The sequence below is a fragment of the Dermacentor albipictus genome, chromosome 1 (assembly GCF_038994185.2).
Source record: "Dermacentor albipictus isolate Rhodes 1998 colony chromosome 1, USDA_Dalb.pri_finalv2, whole genome shotgun sequence".
Classification (NCBI taxonomy): Eukaryota; Metazoa; Arthropoda; class Arachnida; order Ixodida; family Ixodidae; genus Dermacentor; species Dermacentor albipictus.
The window spans coordinates 228,049,393-228,066,317 of record NC_091821.1 but is presented as its reverse complement, the minus strand read 5'-3'; the positions used below and the strand labels follow the sequence as shown (position 1 = coordinate 228,066,317).

Below are 16,925 nucleotides of genomic sequence, written 5' to 3'. Positions count from 1 at the left end.
AGGAGAAGCGGCGGCAAGAAAGAAAGAAACGGTCAATAGTTTCTGGTTCATTACAAGAAGAGCCGAGGTTAGTTATGGATAAACCAGATCTATGAAGTTAAAAATTTAGGCAGGGAACTCTACAGCGGGAACTTGCTAACGCCAGCTCGCATTGGCGTGAAAGGCATTTGCTCGTGTTCCACTAAAATTTCAGAGGTTGAAAATCCTCTGCGGAAAGTATGGATGATTCATTCCAAGTCAACAATAAAAGGCGTTTGAATCTAGTTCCTGTTATAAAAGAGAAATCAGAAGGAACCTTTATGACCGGACCATTTAGCGATGACGATGCGAGTGAGTCAGCTGATTCATTAAAAAAAAAGATTCCACTATGTCCGGGGACACAGACAAAGCGAACTTCAGACAAATTGTCTGGGACAAGAGTCGAAAATATACTCAACAGGTGTGACCGTTTAGTGGAAATTAAATGTGTACAGACCGAAAGCGCGTCTGTAACCACTAATACATTAGATGTCTGTGGACCCAATTTTTGGATGGCCAGAATTATCGCCAGGAATTCAGCAAGGAATATTGGAGTGTAATCGGCGAGACGGAGAGCAAAAGACCAGTTAAGCTGAATTGAAAAGGTGCCAACACCGGCCTTCTCTAAATTTTGTGATGCGTCCGTTGAAATTATCAAGTGAGACGGAAATTGATTAAGATGATGTTGAAGGAAACCTTCAAGTATGCGCACAGGAAAAAGTTTTGCGTGTTTGGGAAAAATATCACCAAAGATCACGTTTACCTTGAACGGATTAGATTTCGCAGAAATCAGGCTCGGCAGACGAACTTGAAGCTTCGGTAACAGCCCATGAACAAAAACAACTTGTGGCTGTTCGTAATGCCACCAACCTGTTATGAAAAATAATCAGGGAGAATTGATGAAAACGGGTTGCAAATGGAAGAGGGCTGCATCATAAAGCTTCAGGAAGGTCAGGACAGTAAGTTGCTTAAATCTGGATTCAAGCAAAATAATTCCAGACTCCAGATAAAGTACATTGTTAGCCATGAAATTTGGCAGCCCAAGGCAGAGGCGTAGCGCTTGCTTTTCCAGTAATAGTAAAGGTCTTAGTTTGTATGCTGCACATCCTGAAAAAATATCACAGACAAATTCGAGAATGGGGCGGACGTAAAGTTAATAAATCATAAGCAACGTAGCTTTACGCATCCCTGTATTTTTATTACTGAACCGGCGCAACAATGTCATTGCACGTTCCCCTTTACTAGCATTTGATTCGATTTGTTGCTGCCAGTCTAGCTTACCATCATAAGTTATCCCTAAGTACTGCAAAGCTGCAACTTGCGGTATCAGTTCATTTCGGTAATGAAGAGAAATAAAAACGGGATTTGACAATGGAAACAGAAGTAACGAGCATTTCTTGACGTTAAGCGAAAAAGACAGTCCGTCCAGCCAGGACTCTAGTTCAGACAAATATGATTGCAAAATTTGGTATAACGTATTGATATCCCGCAATGAGGACAAAAATGCAATGTCATCAGCATAGAGATATAGTTGCACATCCTGATGAACTGGGACAGAACATAAAATATTAAACAAAAGTAGTGAACGAACTGATTCCTGTGGTACTCCTCTCGTATAGGCACCCGATGTCACCCATTCCTTAACGCAAAAGAATTCTCTACCGGAAAGGAAGTCTTCTATCCAGGCCACTAAATAGTCTGGAACAGCCCATCTTACTAATCTAGAAATTAAAATCCCATGTTTGACACTGTCATATGCTCTTGGAATATATAAAGTTACCAATGCTGATACGTCTCCTGATAGTTCCGCGAGTCGAATGCGGCTTTCTAGGTCGACATGAGCTGACCACATGGAACGTTGAGGCCTAAATCCTATTTGTCTCAAGCTCAGAATACGCTGAGAAGTGACGTCATTAAGCCGGACATAGATTACTTTTTCTACAATTTTGACTAGATTCGAAGTAGGGGCAATTGACTGAAGGTTGTCCAAGATATATCCGAGGTTTTGATTTTTAAGTAAAAGCATAATTTTTTCAATTTTCCAAGACGCCGGGATCTATGTATATTGTAGTGATCAGTTCACTATATTCAAGAGTTCATTTGGGAAAGAGTTAAACAATAATTTAATCATAGCAGTTGTGATACGGTCTGGTCCAGGAGCCGATTGATGTGTAGTTAAGATGACATCGGATAATTCTGACATGGAAACATTTATAAACTTAGATGCCGAACTTTTAAACCTCCTAGGTCTGGGACATTGTGAAGAAAATCGTGCTTCAAACCCTTTCGCGATCTAATTTAGTGAATCCATTGCTTCTTTGGGGGATAGAACAGTAGAATGGGACCATACGGATTGTTGAATAGATCTTTTGTTTCGTAAAAACCTAAAAAGTGCCGATATTCTTTCTGGTTTCGACAAAGTTGAATGTAGTGCATTTTTTGTTCGTCTTTTATCGCCACAGTTATTCTAAAGACAGCTGCATAGAATTTATAGTTCATCCAACTTTTCGGTGAACTATATTTTCGGAGACTTTTTCACGCTGCTTTTCTTCGCCGATAATCCCGTGTACAAGCTTCATTCCACCAAGATGAGATTGATGGCGAGCTGCCAGACATTACAAAAAATTATGGGGTTTTAAGCGCCAAAACCACTTTCTGATTATAAGGCGTGCCGTAGTGGGGGACTCCGGGAATTTAGACCACCTGGGGTCCTTTAACGTGCACCTGAATCTAAGTACACGGGTGTTTTCGCATTTCACCCATATAGAAATGCGGCCGCCGTGGCCGGGATTCGATCCCGCGACCTCGTTCTTAGCAGCCCAACACCATAGCCACTAAGCAACCCCGGCGGGTTGCTGCCAGGCATAACCACAATCTCAGCGGGCTGAATAACAGAATTTAAAAGCGATACCACAGAGTCAGCTTTTCGTTGCTCATCACAACTGGTCAATGCTGATAAACTTGCATTTATAGCAGATTTATAAATTTTATAATTAATGAGCCGTCTTTGTCATACAATAGGAGCCTGACGTGAAAGCAAAATTTCAAAAGTAATAGGTAAGTGATACTTGTTCCATTGTAAAAGATGTCCCAAGATGAAATAGACATATGAGCAGAAGAGAAAGTCAGGTCTAATGAAGAAGAGAATTGTCCACGTAGAAAAGTAATTTGAGCTGAATTATAACATAGAAAATTGTTTTCATGCATCTAATTACACAACCTCTTTCCACAAGCATCCATTTTAAGTCCCCAAGACGGTTGATGAGAATTAAAGTCTCCTGCCATAAGCATTGCATTAGAACAGTTTTGGCACAGTGGGAGACCCGGTAATCAGCGCACTTGACTTCGTTCGGAAAATACGCATTAACCACTGTAAACGCAGCGCAACCAGGCAGTAAAAAAAATATAATCCCGAAATTTTGCAGTCTGAACAGACATGTTCAAAAGTGACAGTTACTTTATGGTACATTTTTTATGAGACTAATGCTAGCAGCCCACCGCCTCTACCTGGGTGATCTAAATGAAATGTTCGAAAATTATTAAAAGTTAATCTGTGATTGATGACAAAAGCCATGATTCTTGAAGTAAACTAACATCTGGAATTAGTTTGTGCACTAGGTAAAGAAGGTGAACGTAACCGGAGGATGTAGAGCGGCAATTCCATTGAAGAACTTTTAATAAAGCTATGACGATCCTAAAATAGATGACTTCACAGCAGAACGCAACGCATCCTGCTCGTGGTGATCACAGTTTTTCCCTTTTTTGGCCTAGATTTACGAGAATCAGTGGGAGAAAGTGGGGAATTCTTACCTCTATTGCTTGTGGTCCCAAGCCTCAGGTGCACAAATGAGCGGTTAGGTCCCGCAGTTACTGATAGTGGAGAACACACGGAGGTATAAGGCGCAACTTCTGCCTGACTATCAAAGATTGTTTCGTTTGAATGTTGCGCAGAAATGCTAGCTGAAGGGGGGACTGCAGCAGCAAAGTGCGATTGGAGGAGGCAGTTGAATTTGGCAGTCATGATCTCGGTTATACCTTCGGCAAAGGGGTTTAAAAGTCGCTCCATAGCTATCGAGATTGCCTTGTCAATAGCTGCGGCTACTGCGGCCGAAACTGTGGCTTCGAGAGATGTGGACTGATGGGATGCAGCGGCTGCGTAACCGACTTCATGACTGCGACTTCACGCTCTTTAATTGCTGCTATCGCTTCCGTGCGGGAGCAATGACGTTCTCCGCGAGCTCAAGCACCTGCATTTCATGGCCTCGCGCGGGGCAGGTAGCATCCGTAGCACCATGAGATCAATCGCATAAGCATCACTACGAAGCATCTGCATCGCAGGCTGATGTGGAGTGAGACCCGCCGCAATTACAGCATCTCACTGAAGATCTGCACTGTGCCCAACTCTCCAACAGTTTCGGCACTGCACTGGTTTAGGAGTCAAGGCCTCCACGCGGAACAAGTACGGCCAACCCTTCATTTCAGACGGGCGCGTTAGACCGGCGAGCGAGACGCTCTCAGTTGGAACTTGGTTATTACCCAGTGACCTATTGCATCTGTAAACAGAAACAACAGCAGCTGGAGAGAGCGTATTCAAGAAGGCCTCAGGAGTGATATCGGTGGGTACCCCCCGAACAATGCCCTTCACGCATGCGAGATGTGAAGAAACGAAAGCACGAACAGCAGTGCTAGCGAATCTCGTGCAGTTAAGCAAATCATTGAGGTGATGAACATTAGATAACTTACACAGAATGCCGTTCTTGCCAAAACGCCTCACCTCCGATATGTCGATCAATTGTTCGGTTATACCGCGCAGCTCCTCCTGGAAAATTTCTGATGCGGTGAACCGAATGGATCCACCATCTGTAGGACGATCACCACGGACAAGGTGTTGATTCCGCTCCGAAGAAAACACTCCATGAGGCACCGACTCAGTGGGACGACTAGCCGACCAGGGCGAGCCCTGGCCGGGACCGGAGACCAGAATTCACGGTCCCTGAAAAAAAAAAGCACCTATATAAGAAACGAAGCACTACAAGCAGTTAAAGTGTGACCAGTCCCCTTTTGGATACGAGACAAGAGGATTACTTGGAAGCCTGGCCGTGAATTTCGATCCGTCAGAGCGGCATCGGAGACAGAACGGTGAGACAGACTCTGAGAGCGCGCTCTTCGAGTGGGCTCTTCTCCGTGGTGGCCCGGTCTGATGATGATGATGATTATGTACTTGATGAGTTTGGCGCTTACCCACTCGCGGGGATTGGCCAAGAGTCGGGCAGACTTTGCTTATGTGTTCAGAAAATGGAGGTAAAAATCTAAAATTTTGTTACATGAATTAAGGCGAGGGAAAATCGAAACGGTTCAGTAGACTGTCATGCTACGAAGAGGAAAAAAAATAATTATTTATAATATATAAATGAGGCAATAGAGGAGGAATGAAAAGAATAATACGGTCATCAATGAAATCGGTTTGATTCAATAATAAATTTTTCTAAGGCGAAGCACACATTTCTGTGTGAGTGCCCAAGCACAGACGCTCCGAACGACAGTAGTACCGGAATGTTCAATGGCAGGCCAAGCTGTCACACTGTAATTTCTAATGTCATTTTCCTCATGGAGGAGAAACGCCGGCATTCCAGTAAGTAGTGCTCAATCGTCTCTAATGCATTGCAAAAATGGCACAATGGGGATAATGCCAGACCAGATCGGTGCATATAAAAATTTAGAGATGGGGCTCGACAACGTAGTCTCGTTAATTTAACTTCCGTTTGTCTTGTTTTGCAAAACTTCCTGCTCTGTCTGGTCGACTTTTCTCTTTTTCCTCACCCTGAGCTCTTCTTCTTCCTTCAAATTTTGGCACGTGCCCACGAGGGGGGGATTGGCCATGGTTCTCAATGGAAACATAATATGAACTTCTTGCTTCCTGTTAGTTTATTGATCTGTACTATCGATACTTAATCAGTAGTAACTATGAATTATTTTCTGTTTCCGTTTCTTGAATAGTGGTCATACCAATTATGACGAAGATGCTATATTACGAAAATAAGGCGATTAAGTGCTATTAATGAGGAAAATGGGCTTAACATGAGAGTCTCCCAGTCGCAATGAAATACTCATGTACAATCTGACACACTTCCTTTCGGGCTCGGCCAAGGGTACTTGCCCCAAAAGATAAAATGTTAATCACCGAGAGAGGAAGGCTCATACGTGATAGGGGCTGCTCTAACTAGGTCTTCTTTCGGAATTATATTTTCGGCAAAATAGGAGGAGTACACGGGTGTTTTCGCATTTCGCCCCCATCGAAACGCCCGCTGTGGTGGTCGGGATTCGATCCCGCGACCTCGGCCTCAGCAGCCCAACACCATAGCCACTAAGCAACCACGGCGAGTAATTTTACACTTTTGAGCCCACTTTCACAAATATTTTCCCTGGGCACGTCCAGAGTAGATGGCGAGCTTTCACTGCAGGCGCAGGAGCGGAGCACTTCGGACACTGGGCAATGTCTTCGTGTGGTTGACACCAAGCACAAGTGATGGCTGGTGTAAGCGCCGGCCCTGCCCAAAGTCTCTGTCCTCCACCCGAGAAAGATTATGGGGAAAGGAGCAGACACACGGTGTGGAGGGGTGAGGAGGAGGGGGGGGGGGGGGTTGAGGGCTCGCGTATCACGCCGGAGGATCGATTTTCGGGCAATGAAAAGAGAGCGGGGGTCAGAGGAAAGAGAACGAGGAGGAGTTACGGGTGTCGAGAAGGAGTGAGCAATGCGCTTCAAAATGTCATTGTTGTGGACCTGACCATGTGCCTGAATCCAGTGGACAGCAATGTTCACACGTGTGGAATTATGAATTTTGTTTATCTGCTCACAAATACGCAGCGTTCTTGTTGGTTTTTTCCGATTCTTAACTGCACCGAGGCTGTTGATGGCTTCGTTGATGTTAGGCAAGTTGGCAAGGGTTCCTATGGCATCGTGTATGACCTGCAGCTCAAATATTAAGAGGTTTGAAAAGGCCGTCGCATAGCTGCGAGTGACTTGGATCTCAGGGTGTGCCGGACTTGAAAAGGCTATTTGTACTCCTTTTTCGTTAACCGCCACGTCCGTCTATACCATACGGCGCCTCGTAGGATCGGTCGTTTCACTTCCTGCAGTCGGTTGAAGAGTACTGAATATCAGGTCATGGCCTACGGCCTGTACTCCCTGATGGTGCATGGAATCGTACTTCTGTTCAATGAAAACCGCTGTTCAATGAAAAAAAATCATTAAAAATGTATCCAGTGTTCGGCGTAATCGTACCCGCGTCACACGGGCTCCTCAAGTAAATCAGCCCTTCGCTTCAGCGCACTGCGCTACAAACTACTTGATTTTTACATGGTATTTATTACACTGAATGAAATGATGACTGCAGGAATTGTAGAAATAATTCTCAGAGATAAATTCTCACGCACCGGCGCGCCAAGCATCTCGGGGGCCATGCGCAGGCCTTGCGGGCGTGCTGCTAGATGGCGCAGCGTGTCTAGAGAGGAAATGGACAGAGGAGCTGGCTGCCAGTACACGGAAGCTCATTGTGCAAGCTCATTGCACAATGAGCTTGCACAAGCTCATTGTGTACAAGCTCATTGTGTACAAGCTGTGCAAGCTCATTGTGTACACGGAGCTCACTGTGCAAGCTCGGAGGTCACACAATCCTGAAGGCCACGCAAAGGACCTCGCGGCAGTGCCGCTAGATAGCGCAACGTGTCCAGATGAAGGAAACAACAGACCGCAACATTTTGTGCGATATTCTGGAAGGGGAAGGCTTGGGCGACGATTGTATACAGCTTCTGAAATAGATTTACCTAGAAAATGCCGTGTGCGTTGAAAAGAAAGGGATGAGGAGCGAGGAGAAAGTTGATATCAACTAGGGACTGAGGCATGGGTGCCCTTAATCCCCACTGCTGTTTGTGATGTACATGGTGAGGATGGAAAGGGCGCTAGAGGAAAGTAATATCGGATTTAATCTCTCATACAAACAGGCAGGCACACTAGTAGAGTAGCAACTTCCAGGTTTGTCTTATCTGGATGATATTGTGTTGCTATGCTAATAGGATCTATCTATCTATCTATCTATCTATCTATCTATCTATCTATCTATCTATCTATCTATCTATCTATCTATCTATCTATCTATCTATCTCTCTCTCTCTCTCTCTCTCTCTCTCTCTCTCTCTCTCTATATATATATATATATATATATATATATATATATATATATATATATATATATATATATATATATATATATATATATATATATATATATATATATATATATATATATATATATATATATATATCCATTTAAGGACATATATAGAGAAAATAAAGTTCACATTTCGTGGCAAGACATAAGCTTGGACGAAACAGCGGATGTCAACAGAGCTGGGGCTGCGATCGGGATGTCCTCTATCACCGCTTCTGTTCATGATTTACATAAGGGGAATGGAAAGGGAGTTGTAGAGCAGTAAAGTAGGGTTTGACCTCTCATATAAACAAAATGGAATACCGATAGGACAACGCTTACCAATGTTAATTACGCAGATGACGTTGTCTTATCAGCAGATAACCAGAGAGATATCCAATGACTTGCAAACATCTGTGGACAGGAGGGTGAAAGACTGGGGTTCATATTTAGCGTGGCTTCATGTTTTTCAATGACAATACAGCTAAGGGAATATCGATACAGGAGTCTCAACTACCTACAGTAAAAGAATACAGGTATCAGCTATGGGTAGTCCAACGGGCACGCGAAGCGGCTGAAAGGATAGGCCTTTCGGTCCCAACGTGGGAGCGGCCCGGCCGATTCGGGCTAGGAAACAAGCGCGGCCTAATGGACCTCAATAAAGTTTTTCCATCCATCCATCTATCTGGGTATGTGTATAAACGAGAGATCAATGTATCTTAAGTACCCATGAAGATGCACTAAAAGCAAAAGGCAAGAGAAATGCAGCTGTAATGAAGCATAGAGCGCTTTGGGGGTAAACAAATTTGAGGTAGTCAGAGGGCTGTGGAAGGGCGTAATGCTGCCGGGACTTGCATTTGGAAATGCAGTGATATGTTTAAGGTCAGAAATACAGTATAGGCCGGAAGTAAACCAAAGAGCAATAAGTAGATTGGCATTGGGAGCTCATGAAAAAACGACAAATGAAGCAGTACAGGGAGACATGGGATGGACATCTTTTGAGATGAGGGAAGCACAAATTAAAATATCTCAGGAGGGAAGACTGAGACACATGGAGAACAGAAGATGGACAACCAGCGTTTTTAAGTACTTGTATAAGAAAACTTGGGTTCCCAGTGGCGAAAAAGTACCAGAAAACTTGCGGGAATATATACAGGCTACAGTATTAGTGAGACAAAAAAGAACATAAAACTTAAAGTTATACAGGCGGAGTGCGAACATTGGTTAGAGAAGATGGGAGAAAAGAAATTAATGGCATACTATATAGACTAGACAAGAAAGAGATCAGGAAGGAAATGTTCAATGATAACTCAAGACCAAGTGCACTTCTTTTTGAGGCTAGATCACGCTGTCCGAGAACGAGAAATTTTACTCAAGAAAATGACTTGCGTGTGGCTTGCGGAAAAACTTCAGAAACCAGTACACATATAGCATTTGAATGCCAGGGTATACATCCAGTAGTAAATAGTATTGGGGTGAGTCTTCAAGAAGCCCTGCGGTTTAAAGACGGCACCGAAGGGATAAACATTGGCCTGGTAAACGTAGGAGGCGATGGGAGGATTGGTGGCGCATAAAAGAGAGTCTGGGGACGTGGAATCAAAATATGTACGTAACCGCAGAAAAGAAGAATTAAATAAATAAAAAGGCAGAAATTAAAAACATTTGACATTAATTTAACACAATCACCTAAACGGCAGACTAGATCGCGGTGGCAAAGGCCACCGCCCAATTTCAAAGAGGGTTACACTCCCAACCATCATCATAATCAAGACGCGATAGAGAGACCGGCTATACAGTACACACGGCTCGTACCTGACGCGTTCCGTCGGTGGCAATATGGTGTGTCGCTACCACTGCTAATCACATTAACGTCGACATTCATCGTGAGATAGATTCTGCCGGTGTCTCTCTCTCTCTGTAGCCTTTCGGTTCCATCGATATGCTGCCGATCTGAACCTGCAGTCTCGTGCTGAACAGAAGAATGTCGTAGCGACTGAGCTAGTCCGAAGCATATGCTGTAGATTTTTATTTGTACAAACTGCAGCCCGATCGGGCTATTGCAGGAGTGGGTGTGAAAGGCAGAGAAATGAAAATAATGAAATGCAAATAAATGAAAATGCTGCTTAAGCAAGCGGCGATGTTTTGTATATATACGAAGCATTTTGTCTAGTGTTTCAAAGCTTGAGCAAGACGTTCCTTGGCGTTCAATACTATATTCGCGGACAACTTTCCGTGGCTATGAAGGGAAAGCTACGGGCGCGTGGTTGCTGCACATGTGTTACCGCGCCAAGTAGTCCGACAGCGTTTGACAGTGCTTTTTGGTTGCTCGGAACAGACGCTGAATCGACGCACCTTCTACGTGCGACGGTTTCGCATTTCCTCAGACTTGGAAGGAAAAAGCCGCAAAATAAGTAAACCTTTACACTCAATGGTGTGTTCTGTCTTGCTTAACTGTTGCTAACAAGGTGTTTATGTTTTTTTTCTTCCCCAGCCTAAACTCACGTGGAATAAAACGCGGGACTCCTTTAAGAAGCGCTCTCAGTGGTGCGCGCTTTGCCTTCGTAGCTTTCCCTTCACAGCCACAGAAAGTTGTCGGCGAGTATAGACCAACTATTATTCTTGATAAACGTGAACTACATAATTTAAGTTCAGCATTTTTTTTTTATCAGGAAAACAAATTTACTAGAGCGATAAGGCGGTGACTAGCTCGCAGCTGCGAACTTTTATGCAGTCCGATGCAAGGAGCCAGCAAGGAGCCAGGCGAGCCAGACATGAGCCTTGGCTCGGGTCCTTTGAATTCGATGAGGGTAGCTATAGGGACTTGTTGGTATGACATCTTCTATTTTGTTGTAGCGCGAGCTGCAGTACCTCTGCAGCACTGTGTGGTTGTTAAGTGTGCCTTTCTGTCGTCCCTGTCGCGATCAGCTTGTGGTACAACAAAATAGAAGCTTCCCTGCATTCATCGCGCTGTGGCCACTGCATTGGAGGAACTGGGCAAGTTTACTTATGGAAACGTGGCGCCGCAGCATCAGTCTAGTCAGTGTTATCTGTTATTCTTGGAGCTCTGTACCCGCATTACGTTACGAATGAAGTCTCGATCATTATCTTTCTGTTGAAATCTCAAATACACTAGCTAGTCACATCGCCATATGTCATTGTGCCCTTGCAAGACTGCTCCTCTAAAACTGTTATTTTGTGTATTGCATGGAACTACAGTTTTGCATTGTAACAACAGTGCAATAGCAGAATGTACGGTTATATAGGTCTTTTCGGTGTGAATGAATTAGTGAGTTAGATAGTCACCGAGAAAAAAAATAAGAACCGCTTAGCTCAACGCGAGAACGTATCCACCGTTAAAAGCCGGTATATAATAAAAACAATCACTGAGGAAAATATAAAAATTAAAATGATATTTCGGGTGGAAGAATGAAAAGTTTGCATCTATCTTTGGGAGAATAAACATCGAACACGCAGAACCCTCGATGTAATTAATATTTTCTTCCTAATATATAACCTAATAATATATATATATAAGCTAATATATAATATATAACCTAATAAAAATAAAGATGTGGAGGTGGGACATACAATTGCAACGTGATCGACGTTTAAAATCACTCTTGACTTGGGGATATTTTCAGCGAAACACTGCAGAATAAACAGCGCACGCCACTTTCAGGTCACAGAGCTGATCTTCATGAAAAGTAGCGAGACACCAGTAGTTTTAGAGCCTCGGCGCCCGTTCCTGCGGAGGCGGAGGGTAGGGCGAAAGCGTGAGAACAAAAGCACATAGTGCCGCGCAAGACGGGCTCTGCGGTAACGATGGCTGCGAGATGGCGCCAGAGTAGCGCGCGTCGTCTGTTCACAGATGACGCCACCGATACTACATGTATGGCGGCTAGAAGGGAACCACCACACTATATGTGTGGAAAGAAAGCGCTGCCTGAGCGGAGGTCTGTTTGGGGCGGCTGCTGTGAATCGCGCCCACGCGTCGCACACGCGCGGCCTTTCGCTATCTTCCGATTATAGCGAGTGAGTGAGTGTCAACTTTATTATTAGAAGGGGTAAGGGATAAGGGAGGCTAAGCTACGTAGGCTTCCAGGTTGTGCTTCACGATGGCGTCTTCAGCTCGTTGCCAGGACCCGTGTTTGGATGTCTCGGTCTGTGCTGGAGAGAAGGCCCTCCCATTACTCGTCGGTGGGGGGTGGCGAGACGAGGTCGGCGGGCGGGGGGTCTTCCGGGCAGCCCCAGAGGATGTGGCTCAAGGAGGCAACGTCGCCGCACAGGCAGCAGCGTGGATCAATGACACCAGGGTGGATGTGCGAATACACTTGGGGGCACGGAAAGGTGCGGGTCTGTAGGCGACGCCAGGCGATCTCGGACCGCTTGGGAGGACTGCCATGTGGGGGTGGGTAGGCGTACCGTTCGAGGCGAAGTGCTGGGCAATGTCGTGGTAGGTGACCAGGGGCTCCGGCACTGGGGCGTCCGACGTGGAGGGGCCCACCGCTCGGTCGACGAATCTTCGAGGATTATAGCGAAGAAGTCGCGCCGCACTTCGTTCTGTTTGCGACGTGCCGCACGAGACAGTTTGTCCACGCAGGCTAATATATCGCGAAATGAAAACACGTATAAAGCTGCGCTCAAATTTTGCATTAGGGAGTATCGTAATCATCGGTGAATTTTTTGGGAGTGTGGTTTAACGAGGAATTGTCTTGGAACACATATGTCGCGTATGCGTCGAAGTATCCACAAAAGTTAAAATTATAGAGTTGCCTGGTTGATCCACTTGCGGCTGAAGAATATATATACAGGGTGTCCCAGCTAACTTAGCCAGAGTTTAGAAGTATGCCGATGCACTCTGAGACTATGCGACCAAATGCATGTTGCTGACTATTGTACGCAGTAAATCACACTACTTTTTCTGTTCTGCTTAATGGCATATTTATTCAAGATTAATTAACCAACTTCTGACGCAACGAAGTTAGGCAAAAAATTCCAATTAGAAAGTTGTAGAGCGCTTTTCAAAACGACCGATTAAACAATTTCTAAATTTGTATCCATTAGGTATTAGTGTTTTTCCGCTTATTGCAGACGCCCGCGAAATACAAAAATACCACGTGACAAGCCCGCTCGCGCGTCGTGGTTGCAGCGCTCTCAAACGTTTTTCGTACAAACGTACATAGCATCTAGCAGGGTGTGCTGCCGCTTAAAAGGCGACAGGGAAGGGACGAAGGCGTTGGCTGTGCGATTTACGCCACCGATGTGCTTCCCTCGCGGCGGTTAATGATATCAGCGATAAGCAGGCGCAGCGGCAGCACACCCGGCTAAAGGCTACGTTCGTTTGTACGCGGAGCGTTTGGGAGCGCTGAAATCACGGTACGCAAGCGGACACGTCACGTGGTACTTTTTTATGTAATTCGCGGCATCTGCAGTAAGCGGAAAAACGCTAATTCTCAATAGATAGAAAGTTAGAAACTGCTTAATCGGACGCTTTGCTAAGCGCTTGACGGCTTTCTAATTCGAATTTTTTGCCCAACTTCGTTGCTTCCGAAGTTGGTTAATTAATCTTGACTAATTATGCACTTACGCAGAATACAAGAAATAGTGAGACTTACTCCATACGATAGTCAGCAACATGCACTTGGTCGCGTCGTCTCAGAGTGCATCGGCATATTTTTAAACTCTGGTTAAAGTTAGATGGGACACCCTGTATAAGAGCTTTGTGAAACCATTTTTGTTGGACTCGTGCATGGGGAACAAGTATTTCTTTTTTATATGGCTGCAAGTTAGTCATTAAAAAAAGTGCCTTGATTATACAAGAATGAAAGGGTTCTGGCTATACGACAGATATCAAGCAAATTACGCCAACTTAATGACTTCGTTATTCCCCAGAATATTCAATGTAATTCAATGCTCCAACGAACAAGTCGCGTTGATACCTTGCAAAACGGAACGTGCTCCGCACAAAGAAGAATATGAGCAAAATTATAAGGAATATACTTTTGTTTTTCAGTGATTCATCTACTGTGTTTCTTTTTAGTGGTACGAACACTGCGTGACACTCCTGCTTCTTGCGCAGCACTTCCGGTTCACCTCCTAAGACGACCGGGAACGAAATTCAAAATAAATCAGAAAAAATTAAAAAATAGTACAGTACAAAATTCATCGGTTTCATTATAGATATGATATCAGAGCATAAGTTTAATTACAAGTTGAGTTACTGGAGTGTTTGAAATAATTATAATTAGTTAGAAATCACTGATTACCGCACACCAAAGCACAGAATCGTAGTCTTTAGAGACTCGCCACGTGAGCACGACTTTGGTGATATCTCTGGAAGCCCGGAAGTAGAAAGCGGAAGTATTGACGTCACCAATGACGTCACACACAAGAACATATTTAACCGGTTAATTAATGGAAAACAGTTGCCCCCGAGTCCGGTTGGTGCGTTGCGTTCGCCTAAAGTTAGCGTAAAGAACACAAACGCCGAGGTGCGAGTGCCACTAAGGGACACCGAAGTCAGCGATTAGGGTCGTCTACCATTTTTTTCCTTCTTTTTTTTTCTTAAAATGAACAGAAATGTAAAAAATCACCTGGCACGTACATCGCACTTCGGTCTGTTAAGGTGGGTTACCTGAAGAGGTGGACATTACTTGCACGACAAATCGCAATGACCAGGTAGCTAATTAAAATTATTAACTAATGAACTTTTAAATTATACACCTTAGGACACATGTTTAACTTGCGATAGTGAAGCCGAGCAGTAATAAAGTAATGTTTGTTTTATTAAAGGCGGGACCCCAATGCTCCCTACTCAGCAAAAAAAAAAAAAAGAACTATCTTTCAGCAAGGACAGCAGTTTGGCTTTCAACCCAACTATTCAACTAAACTAGGTTTAGTTGAGTTTACATGTTATGTTAGATATTCTCTTGATGCCGGCCTCTGTGATGTTTATGTCCACGGTAATTATTGATCTCACAAAAGCATTCGGCATGATTAATAATAGAATCCCTCGTAATCACAGGCTCAGCACAAACCCTGAATTGAATTGTATTCTGGGGTTTGGCGCGCCAAAAACCACGGTTTGATTATGAGGCACGCCGTAGCGGAGGACTCAGGATCAATTTTGACCACCTGGGGATCCTTAACATGCTCCCAATGCACGGGATACGTGCTTTTTTTTTTTGCATTTCGCCCCCATCGAAATGCGGCCGCCGCGGCCGAGATTTGATACTGCGATTTCTAAAATTTTATGGAATTTTTAAAAATCAACTGTTGCAGATAACGTAATTCTAGTCCTTGAACTGCGCTATTCAGAGAGGCGGAAATTATAGGCGATATCAAAACACATTTTAAACGAATTAACAAGGATTCGCCAATAAGGTTCGTAAGTTACATTGCGGCACATATTGTAATTTACAAATTGTAGCCGGTGAGTGTGCGTGGCATATCAGCTTGGAATGAGTTTCCATAATGGCATAAGCTTGGAGATATGCGCAATCAAACTCGCCGTAAAAGTGCACTGTAGTTCCACTAATTTTTATAAAAACAATATGGTCTTTTATGCACTGAAGCACAAAAGTAGCTGCAACGCCCATGTATTTCGTCCCACACTTTGGGAAATAATATCTGGAAGCTGGTGCCTTCTTGGAAATTCATTTCAAGTGGATACGTCTTGCGAACTCATCGGCTACAAGTCTTAAATCGCAATATGTGCCGTAATTTAATTAACAAGTTTTTTTGTGAATTCTTGTTATTTAGTTGAATACGTGTTTCGATTTCTCGTACTGGTAAGGTCCGTCCCTTCCAATAATTCAGCTCAATTACAAGAATTATGCCATCTGCCACATGCGATTTTTAAGTACACTGTAACACTTAAAAATGGTCACCCCGTATATCAATCGACCTGTATTCACAGTATCTTACTTAAGTTTTTTATTGTCACTTTATCGTGCGCAATCTTTTTGTAGGCTTTTGATGTTCGATATCTCTAGCTTTTCGTACTGCTTTAGTCATTGCATATTCTCTGTGTTATCGCTTGGTTGCGTTCTTTACGCTAGTTATGGCATTTTAATTTTGTTATGATCCAACTGCCTTCTTTTTTTTTTCTGCATATCCCTTTTGTACAAGTACTCTCAGGAGGATAACCTGACGGAATTTGCCATAGGACTTCCTTCTATAAAACTTCTCTTGTGATATCATTCGTGTATCTGCAATAAAATATCGATCTCAATGAATCTGGACCCGTCATTGCCACAGCATGATGCGTGCGATGCTAAAAAAATAGGGCTACGGCTGCGGCAGGAGTTGTTAGCCTGCGCCCATCACGGCCATGGCGGCGGATGCGGAACGCCTTGTCTTATGCTATATAGGTGCCCGAAAATTAGCCAATAAACCATTCGTGTGCCATACATAAGGGCATCAATGTTGCCAACTTGAACTCGAGGCCCTCGCCATGCGATGAGCGAGAAGAATCGGGGAGACCGAGTGGATCCCTTTATTGTTCGTAACCACCAAATGAAGCAAACAGACAAGGAAGTGACGGAAATTCGTATGGGGGAAATGAACAATCTTTCATTGCGAATCCTCCTGGATCTTGTTGACCATGGCTGTCCTGACGAACAGCACACAAGCAGTTCAGCACGCACATAACAAAGCGGCTTATATACATATACAGCCACTTGCACTACCTCTATACAA

At 44.0% G+C, this 16,925-nt stretch overlaps 1 protein-coding gene across 2 annotated transcripts in view; it reads right to left on the bottom strand.

Moving 5' to 3' along the window:
* LOC139054251 (probable phospholipid-transporting ATPase IIB) overlaps positions 1–4,999 on the bottom strand; it is an 84,356-nt gene extending 79,357 nt beyond the window's left edge. The window contains exons 1-2 of one of the 2 annotated variants that reach the window (XM_070530971.1): positions 4,793–4,999; positions 782–888 (exon numbers count right to left, since the gene is read on the bottom strand). The gene's annotated coding sequence lies outside the window, so the exon portion shown is untranslated. The remainder of the gene's footprint in view (positions 1–781; positions 889–4,792) is intronic. The other variant, XM_070530974.1, reaches the window with a different exon arrangement.
* Positions 5,000–16,925: the final 11,926 nt, after the last annotated feature.